We start from the raw sequence: 7500 nt of genomic DNA, 5'->3' as shown, positions 1-7500 counted from the left end.
GTGCTGTAAGCTTTTAAGCGCAGGAGGCGCCCTATCCCCGCTCGCTCGCTCATTCCCCTGTTCACACGTGCAGTGCGGCTTGTCCGTCTGTTTATTTGTCAGCTTTGGCGAGACACGGGTGCTTGTGTATTAGCGTGAGCGTTTTTTATTCTGATCAGGAACAGTTTTACAAGTCCGCAAAGGATCGAGGAAAGGTTTATCGCCAGCTGAAAAGAGACACAGCGCTTCGGCTGTGGAGACTTGTTCGGCTGGCGTTCGGAGAGTCGCGTTTTTCAGAATTGTTTTGAGATCGTTTTCCACAGAGCTCAGATGTCAAAGCACAGCAGCAGCTCTCCACAGCGATCCTCTATAGCGCCCTTTCTCCCGCAGCTCCGTCCTCATTGGAAGGAAGCAAGAGTGAAAGGCTGAAGTGAAATAGAGCGGGGACGAAGGCAGTGAAGAGAGAGAACGTGGGAAGAAGAGAAAAACGCAAGGGAAAAAAAGCAGCGTCGTAAAAGAGGTGACGGAGCTGTCCTCTCAATAAGAAGGGTGCCAGCGAGCCTTTGTGTCGCTTACGGCCACACCCCCTTGAGCACGCCTGATCTCGTCTGATCTCAGAAGCTAAACAGGGATGGGCCTGGTTAGTACTTGGATGGGAGACCGCCTGGGAATACCAGGTGCTGTTAGCTTTTAAGCGCAGGAGGCGCCCTATCCCCGCTCGCTCGCTCATTCCCCTGTTCACACGTGCAGTGCGGCTTGTCCGTCTGTTTATTTGTCAGCTTTGGCGAGACACGGGTGCTTGTGTATTAGCGTGAGCGTTTTTTATTCTGATCAGGAACAGTTTTACAAGTCCGCAAAGGATCGAAGAAAGGTTTATCGCCAGCTGAAAAGAGACACAGCGCTTCGGCTGTGGAGACATGTTCGGCTGGCGTTCGGAGAGTCGCGTTTTTCAGAATTGTATTGAGATCGTTTTCCACAGAGCTCAGATGTCAAAGCACAGCAGCAGCTCTCCACAGCGATCCTCTATAGCGCCCTTTCTCCCGCAGCTCCGTCCTCATTGGAAGGAAGCAAGAGTGAAAGGCTGAAGTGAAATAGAGCGGGGAGGAAGGCAGTGAAGAGAGAGAACGTGGGAAGAAGAGAAAAACGCAAGGGAAAAAAGCAGCATCGTAAAAGAGGTGACGGAGCTGTACTCTCAATAAGAAGGGTGCCAGCGAGCCTTGCTCTCGCTTACGGCCACACCCCCTTGAGCACGCCTGATCTCGTCTGATCTCAGAATCTAAACAGGGATGGGCCTGGTTAGTACTTGGATGGGAGACCGCCTGGGAATACCAGGTGCTGTAAGCTTTTAAGCGCAGGAGGCGCCCTATCCCCGCTCGCTCGCTCATTCCCCTGTTCACACGTGCAGTGCGGCTTGTCCGTCTGTTTATTTGTCAGCTTTGGCGAGACACGGGTGCTTGTGTATTAGCGTGAGCGTTTTTTATTCTGATCAGGAACAGTTTTACAAGTCCGCAAAGGATCGAGGAAAGGTTTATCGCCAGCTGAAAAGAGACACAGCGCTTCGGCTGTGGAGACTTGTTCGGCTGGCGTTCGGAGAGTCGCGTTTTTCAGAATTGTATTGAGATCGTTTTCCACAGAGCTCAGATGTCAAAGCACAGCAGCAGCTCTCCACAGCGATCCTCTATAGCGCCCTTTCTCCCGCAGCTCCGTCCTCATTGGAAGGAAGCAAAAGTGAAAGGCTGAAGTGAAATAGAGCGGGGACGAAGGCAGTGAAGAGAGAGAACGTGGGAAGAAGAGAAAAACGCAAGGGAAAAAAAGCAGCGTCGTAAAAGAGGTGACGGAGCTCTCCTCTCAATAAGAAGGGTGCCAGCGAGCCTTGTTCTCGCTTACGGCCACACCCCCTTGAGCACGCCTGATCTCATCTGATCTCGGAAGCTAAACAGGGATGGGCCTGGTTAGTACATGGATGGGAGACCGCCTGGGAATACCAGGTGCTGTAAGCTTTTAAGCGCAGGAGGCGCCCTATCCCCGCTCGCTCGCTCATTCCCCTGTTCACACGTGCAGTGCGGCTTGTCCGTCTGTTTATTTGTCAGCTTTGGCGAGACACGGGTGCTTGTGTATTAGCGTGAGCGTTTTTTATTCTGATCAGGAACAGTTTAACAAGTCCGCAAAGGATCGAGGAAAGGTTTATCGCCAGCTGAAAAGAGACACAGCGCTTCGGCTGTGGAGACTTGTTCGGCTGGCGTTCGGAGAGTCGCGTTTTTCAGAATTGTATTGAGATCGTTTTCCACAGAGCTCAGATGTCAAAGCACAGCAGCAGCTCTCCACAGCGATCCTCTATAGCGCCCTTTCTCCCGCAGCTCCGTCCTCATTGGAAGGAAGCAAGAGTGAAAGGCTGAAGTGAAATAGAGCGGGGACGAAGGCAGTGAAGAGAGAGAACGTGGGAAGAAGAGAAAAACGCAAGGGAAAAAAAGCAGCGTCGTAAAAGAGGTGACGGAGCTGTCCTCTCAATAAGAAGGGTGCCAGCGAGCCTTGCTTGCGCTTACGGCCACACCCCCTTGAGCACGCCTGATCTCATTTGATCTCGGAAGCTAAACAGGGATGGGCCTGGTTAGTACTTGGATGGGAGACCGCCTGGGAATACCAGGTGCTGTAAGCTTTTAAGCGCAGGAGGCGCCCTATCCCCGCTCGCTCGCTCATTCCCCTGTTCACACGTGCAGTGCGGCTTGTCCGTCTGTTTATTTGTCAGCTTTGGCGAGACACGGGTGCTTGTGTATTAGCGTGAGCGTTTTTTATTCTGATCAGGAACAGTTTTACAAGTCCGCAAAGGATCGAGGAAAAGTTTATCGCCAGCTGAAAAGAGACACAGCACTTCGGCTGTGGAGACTTGTTCGGCTGGCGTTCGGAGAGTTGCGTTTTTCAGAATTGTATTGAGATCGTTTTCCACAGAGCTCAGATGTCAAAGCACAGCAGCAGCTCTCCACAGCGATCCTCTATAGCGCCCTTTCTCCCGCAGCTCCGTCCTCATTGGAAGGAAGCAAGAGTGAAAGGCTGAAGTGAAATAGAGCGGGGACGAAGGCAGTGAAGAGAGAGAACGTGGGAAGAAGAGAAAAACGCAAGGGAAAAAGAGCAGCGTCGTAAAAGAGGTGACGGAGCTGTCCTCTCAATAAGAAGGGTGCCAGCGAGCCTTGCTCTCACTTACGGCCACACCCCCTTGAGCACGCCTGATCTCGTCTGATCTTGGACGCTAAACAGGGATGGGCCTGGTTAGTACTTGGATGGGAGACCGCCTGGGAATACCAGGTGCTGTAAGCTTTTAAGCGCGGGAGGCGCCCTATCCCCGCTCGCTCGCTCATTCCCCTGTTCACACGTACAGTGCGGCTTGTCCGTCTGTTTATTTGTCAGCTTTGGCGAGACACGGGTGCTTGTGTATTAGCGTGAGCGTTTTTTATTCTGATCATGAACAGTTTAACAAGTCCGCAAAGGATCGAGGAAAAGTTTATCGCCAGCTGAAAAGAGACACAGCGCTTCAGCTGTGGAGACTTGTTCGGCTGGCGTTCGGAGAGTTGCGTTTTTCAGAATTGTATTGAGATCGTTTTCCACAGAGCTCAGATGTCAAAGCACAGCAGCAGCTCTCCACAGCGATCCTCTATAGCGCCCTTTCTCCCGCAGCTCCGTCCTCATTGGAAGGAAGCAAGAGTGAAAGGCTGAAGTGAAATAGAGCGGGGACGAAGGCAGTGAAGAGAGAGAACGTGGGAAGAAGAGAAAAACGCAAGGGAAAAAGAGCAGCGTCGTAAAAGAGGTGACGGAGCTGTCCTCTCAATAAGAAGGGTGCCAGCGAGCCTTGCTCTCACTTACGGCCACACCCCCTTGAGCACGCCTGATCTCGTCTGATCTTGGATGCTAAACAGGGATGGGCCTGGTTAGTACTTGGATGGGAGACCGCCTGGGAATACCAGGTGCTGTAAGCTTTTAAGCGCGGGAGGCGCCCTATCCCCGCTCGCTCGCTCATTCCCCTGTTCACACGTACAGTGCGGCTTGTCCGTCTGTTTATTTGTCAGCTTTGGCGAGACACGGGTGCTTGTGTATTAGCGTGAGCGTTTTTTATTCTGATCATGAACAGTTTAACAAGTCCGCAAAGGATAGAGGAAAAGTTTATCGCCAGCTGAAAAGAGACACAGCGCTTCAGCTGTGGAGACTTGTTCGGCTGGCGTTCGGAGAGTTGCGTTTTTCAGAATTGTATTGAGATCGTTTTCCACAGAGCTCAGATGTCAAAGCACAGCAGCAGCTCTCCACAGCGATCCTCTATAGCGCCCTTTCTCCCGCAGCTCCGTCCTCATTGGAAGGAAGCAAGAGTGAAAGGCTGAAGTGAAATAGAGCGGGGACGAAGGCAGTGAAGAGAGAGAACGTGGGAAGAAGAGAAAAACGCAAGGGAAAAAGAGCAGCGTCGTAAAAGAGGTGACGGAGCTGTCCTCTCAATAAGAAGGGTGCCAGCGAGCCTTGCTCTTGCTTACGGCCACACCCCCTTGAGCACGCCTGATCTCGTCTGATCTCGGACGCTAAACAGGGATGGGCCTGGTTAGTACTTGGATGGGAGACCGCCTGGGAATACCAGGTGCTGTAAGCTTTTAAGCGCAGGAGGCGCCCTATCCCCGCTCGCTCGCTCATTCCCCTGTTCACACGTGCAGTGCGGCTTGTCCGTCTGTTTATTTGTCAGCTCTGGCGAGACACGGGTGCTTGTGTATTAGCGTGAGCGTTTTTTATTCTGATCAGGAACAGTTTAACAAGTCCGCAAAGAATCGAGGAAAGGTTTATCGCCAGCTGAAAAGAGACACAGCGATTCGGCTGTGGAGACTTGTTCGGCTGGCGTTCGGAGAGTCGCGTTTTTCAGAATTGTATTGAGATCGTTTTCCACAGAGCTCAGATGTCAAAGCACAGCAGCAGCTCTCCACAGCGATCCTCTATAGCGCCCTTTCTCCCGCAGCTCCGTCCTCATTGGAAGGAAGCAAGAGTGAAAGGCTGAAGTGAAATAGAGCGGGGACGAAGGCAGTGAAGCGAGAGAACGTGGGAAGAAGAGAAAAACGTAAGGGAAAAAAAGGAGCGTCGTAAAAGAGGTGACGGAGCTGTCCTCTCAATAAGAAGGGTGCCAGCGAGCCTTGCTCTCGCTTACGGCCACACCCCCTTGAGCACGCCCGATCTCGTCTGATCTCGGAAGCTAAACAGGGATGGGCCTGGTTAGTACTTGGATGGGAGACCGCCTGGGAATACCAGGTGCTGTAAGCTTTTAAGCGCAGGAGGCGCCCTATCCCCGCTCGCTCGCTCATTCCCCTGTTCACACGTGCAGTGCGGCTTGTCCGTCTGTTTATTTGTCAGCTTTGGCGAGACACGGGTGCTTGTGTATTAGCGTGAGCGTTTTTTATTCTGATCAGGAACAGTTTTACAAGTCCGCAAAGGATCGAGGAAAGGTTTATCGCCAGCTGAAAAGAGACTCAGCGCTTCGGCTGTGGAGACTTGTTCGGCTGGCGTTCGGAGAGTCGCGTTTTTCAGAATTGTATTGAGATCGTTTTCCACAGAGCTCAGATGTCAAAGCACAGCAGCAGCTCTCCACAGCGATCCTCTATAGCGCCCTTTCTCCCGCAGCTCCGTCCTCATTGGAAGGAAGCAAGAGTGAAAGGCTGAAGTGAAATAGAGCGGGGACGAAGGCATTGAAGAGAGAGAACGTGGGAAGAAGAGAAAAACGCAAGGGAAAAAAAGCAGCATCGTAAAAGAGGTGACGGAGCTGTCCTCTCAATAAGAAGGGTGCCAGCGAGCCTTGCTCTCGCTTACGGCCACACCCCCTTGAGCACGCCTGATCTCGTCTGATCTCGGAAGCTAAACAGGGATGGGCCTGGTTAGTACTTGGATGGGAGACCGCCTGGGAATACCAGGTGCTGTACGCTTTTAAGCGCAGGAGGCGCCCTATCCCCGATCGCTCGCTCATTCCCCTGTTCACACGTGCAGTGCGGCTTGTCCGTCTGTTTATTTCTCAGCTTTGGCGAGATACGGGTGCTTGTGTATTAGCGTGAGCGTTTTTTATTCTGATCAGGAACAGTTTTACAAGTCCGCAAAGGATCGAGGAAAGGTTTATCGCCAGCTGAAAAGAGACACAGCGCTTCGGCTGTGGAGACTTGTTCGGCTGGCGTTCGGAGAGTCGCGTTTTTCAGAATTGTATTGAGATCGTTTTCCACAGAGCTCAGATGTCAAAGCACAGCAGCAGCTCTCCACAGCGATCATCTATAGCGCCCTTTCTCCCGCAGCTCCGTCCTCATTGGAAGGAAGCAAGAGTGAAAGGCTGAAGTGAAATGGAGCAGGAACGAAGGCAGTGAAGAGAGAGAACGTGGGAAGAAGAGAAAAACGCAAGGGAAAAAAAGCAGCGTCGTAAAAGAGGTGACGGAGCTGTCCTCTCAATAAGAAGGGTGCCATCGAGCTTCGATCTTGCTTACGGCCACACCCCCTTGAGCACGCCTGATCTCATCTGATCTCGGAAGCTAAACAGGGATGTGCCTGGTTAGTACTTGGATGGGAGACCGCCTGGGAATACCAGGTGCTGTAAGCTTTTAAGCGCAGGAGGCGCCCTATCCCCGCTCGCTCGCTCATTCCCCTGTTCATACGTGCAGTGCGGCTTGTCCGTCTGTTTATTTGTCAGCTTTGGCGAGACACGGGTGCTTGTGTATTAGCGTGAGCGTTTTTTATTCTGATCAGGAACAGTTTAACAAGTCCGCAAAGGATCGAGGAAAGGTTTATCGCCAGCTGAAAAGAGACACAGCGCTTCGGCTGTGGAGACTTGTTCGGCTGGCGTTCGGAGAGTCGCGTTTTTCAGAATTGTATTGAGATCGTTTTCCACAGAGCTCAGATGTCAAAGCACAGCAGCAGCTCTCCACAGCGATCCTCTATAGCGCCCTTTCTCCCGCAACTCCGTCCTCATTGGAAGGAAGCAAGAGTGAAAGGCTGAAGTGAAATAGAGCGGGGACGAAGGCAGTGAAGAGAGAGAACGTGGGAAGAAGAGAAAAACGCAAGGGAAATAGAGCAGTGTCGTAAAAGAGGTGACGGAGCTGTCCTCTCAATAAGAAGGGTGCCAGCGAGCCTTGCTCTCGCTTACGGCCACACCCCCTTGAGCACGCCTGATCTCGTCTGATCTCGGAAGCTAAACAGGGATGGGCCTGGTTAGTACTTGGATGGGAGACCGCCTGGGAGTACCAGGTGCTGTAAGCTTTTAAGCGCAGGAGGCGCCCTATCCCCGCTCGCTCGCTCATTCCCCTGTTCACACGTTCAGTGCGGCTTGTCCGTCTGTTTATTTGTCAGCTTTGGCGAGACACGGGTGCTTGTGTATTAGCGTGAGCGTTTTTTATTCTGACCAGGAACAGTTTTACAAGTCCGCAAAGGATCGAGGAAAGGTTTATCGCCAGCTGAAAAGAGACACAGCGCTTCGGCTGTGGAGACTTGTTCGGCTGGCGTTTGGAGAGTCGCGTTTTTCAGAATTGTATT

General features: G+C 52.2%; 10 non-coding genes and 2 pseudogenes across 10 annotated transcripts in view; all 12 read left to right on the top strand.

Annotated features, from left to right (window-relative positions):
• Positions 1–12, top strand: part of LOC138216934 (5S ribosomal RNA) — a 119-nt gene extending 107 nt beyond the window's left edge. The window contains exon 1 of the ribosomal RNA XR_011180647.1: positions 1–12. This exon is cut by the window's left edge and continues 107 nt beyond it. This is a non-coding gene — a ribosomal RNA (5S ribosomal RNA).
• A 537-nt stretch (positions 13–549) lies between these two features.
• On the top strand, positions 550–668 carry LOC138244896 (5S ribosomal RNA). Its single transcript, XR_011193511.1, has one exon. It is a non-coding gene; the product is annotated as a 5S ribosomal RNA (ribosomal RNA).
• A 536-nt stretch (positions 669–1204) lies between these two features.
• On the top strand, positions 1205–1323 carry LOC138216567 (5S ribosomal RNA). The gene has a single exon (XR_011180279.1). It is a non-coding gene; the product is annotated as a 5S ribosomal RNA (ribosomal RNA).
• Positions 1324–1860: 537 nt separating this feature from the next.
• Positions 1861–1979, top strand: LOC138216212 (5S ribosomal RNA). Its single transcript, XR_011179924.1, has one exon. It is a non-coding gene; the product is annotated as a 5S ribosomal RNA (ribosomal RNA).
• Positions 1980–2516: 537 nt separating this feature from the next.
• Positions 2517–2635, top strand: LOC138218946 (5S ribosomal RNA). The gene has a single exon (XR_011181556.1). It is a non-coding gene; the product is annotated as a 5S ribosomal RNA (ribosomal RNA).
• A 537-nt stretch (positions 2636–3172) lies between these two features.
• LOC138218255 (5S ribosomal RNA) lies at positions 3173–3291 on the top strand (annotated as a pseudogene).
• Positions 3292–3828: 537 nt separating this feature from the next.
• On the top strand, positions 3829–3947 carry LOC138218342 (5S ribosomal RNA; annotated as a pseudogene).
• A 537-nt stretch (positions 3948–4484) lies between these two features.
• On the top strand, positions 4485–4603 carry LOC138216310 (5S ribosomal RNA). Its single transcript, XR_011180021.1, has one exon. It is a non-coding gene; the product is annotated as a 5S ribosomal RNA (ribosomal RNA).
• A 537-nt stretch (positions 4604–5140) lies between these two features.
• Positions 5141–5259, top strand: LOC138243619 (5S ribosomal RNA). Its single transcript, XR_011192274.1, has one exon. It is a non-coding gene; the product is annotated as a 5S ribosomal RNA (ribosomal RNA).
• Positions 5260–5796: 537 nt separating this feature from the next.
• Positions 5797–5915, top strand: LOC138216659 (5S ribosomal RNA). The gene has a single exon (XR_011180371.1). It is a non-coding gene; the product is annotated as a 5S ribosomal RNA (ribosomal RNA).
• A 537-nt stretch (positions 5916–6452) lies between these two features.
• LOC138216976 (5S ribosomal RNA) lies at positions 6453–6571 on the top strand. Its single transcript, XR_011180689.1, has one exon. It is a non-coding gene; the product is annotated as a 5S ribosomal RNA (ribosomal RNA).
• Positions 6572–7108: 537 nt separating this feature from the next.
• On the top strand, positions 7109–7227 carry LOC138245052 (5S ribosomal RNA). The gene has a single exon (XR_011193668.1). It is a non-coding gene; the product is annotated as a 5S ribosomal RNA (ribosomal RNA).
• The last annotated feature ends 273 nt before the right edge of the window (positions 7228–7500 follow it).

This window comes from Lepisosteus oculatus, chromosome 14 (genome assembly GCF_040954835.1).
Source record: "Lepisosteus oculatus isolate fLepOcu1 chromosome 14, fLepOcu1.hap2, whole genome shotgun sequence".
Classification (NCBI taxonomy): domain Eukaryota; kingdom Metazoa; phylum Chordata; class Actinopteri; order Semionotiformes; family Lepisosteidae; genus Lepisosteus; species Lepisosteus oculatus.
This window is presented reverse-complemented; position numbering and strand designations above follow the sequence as displayed.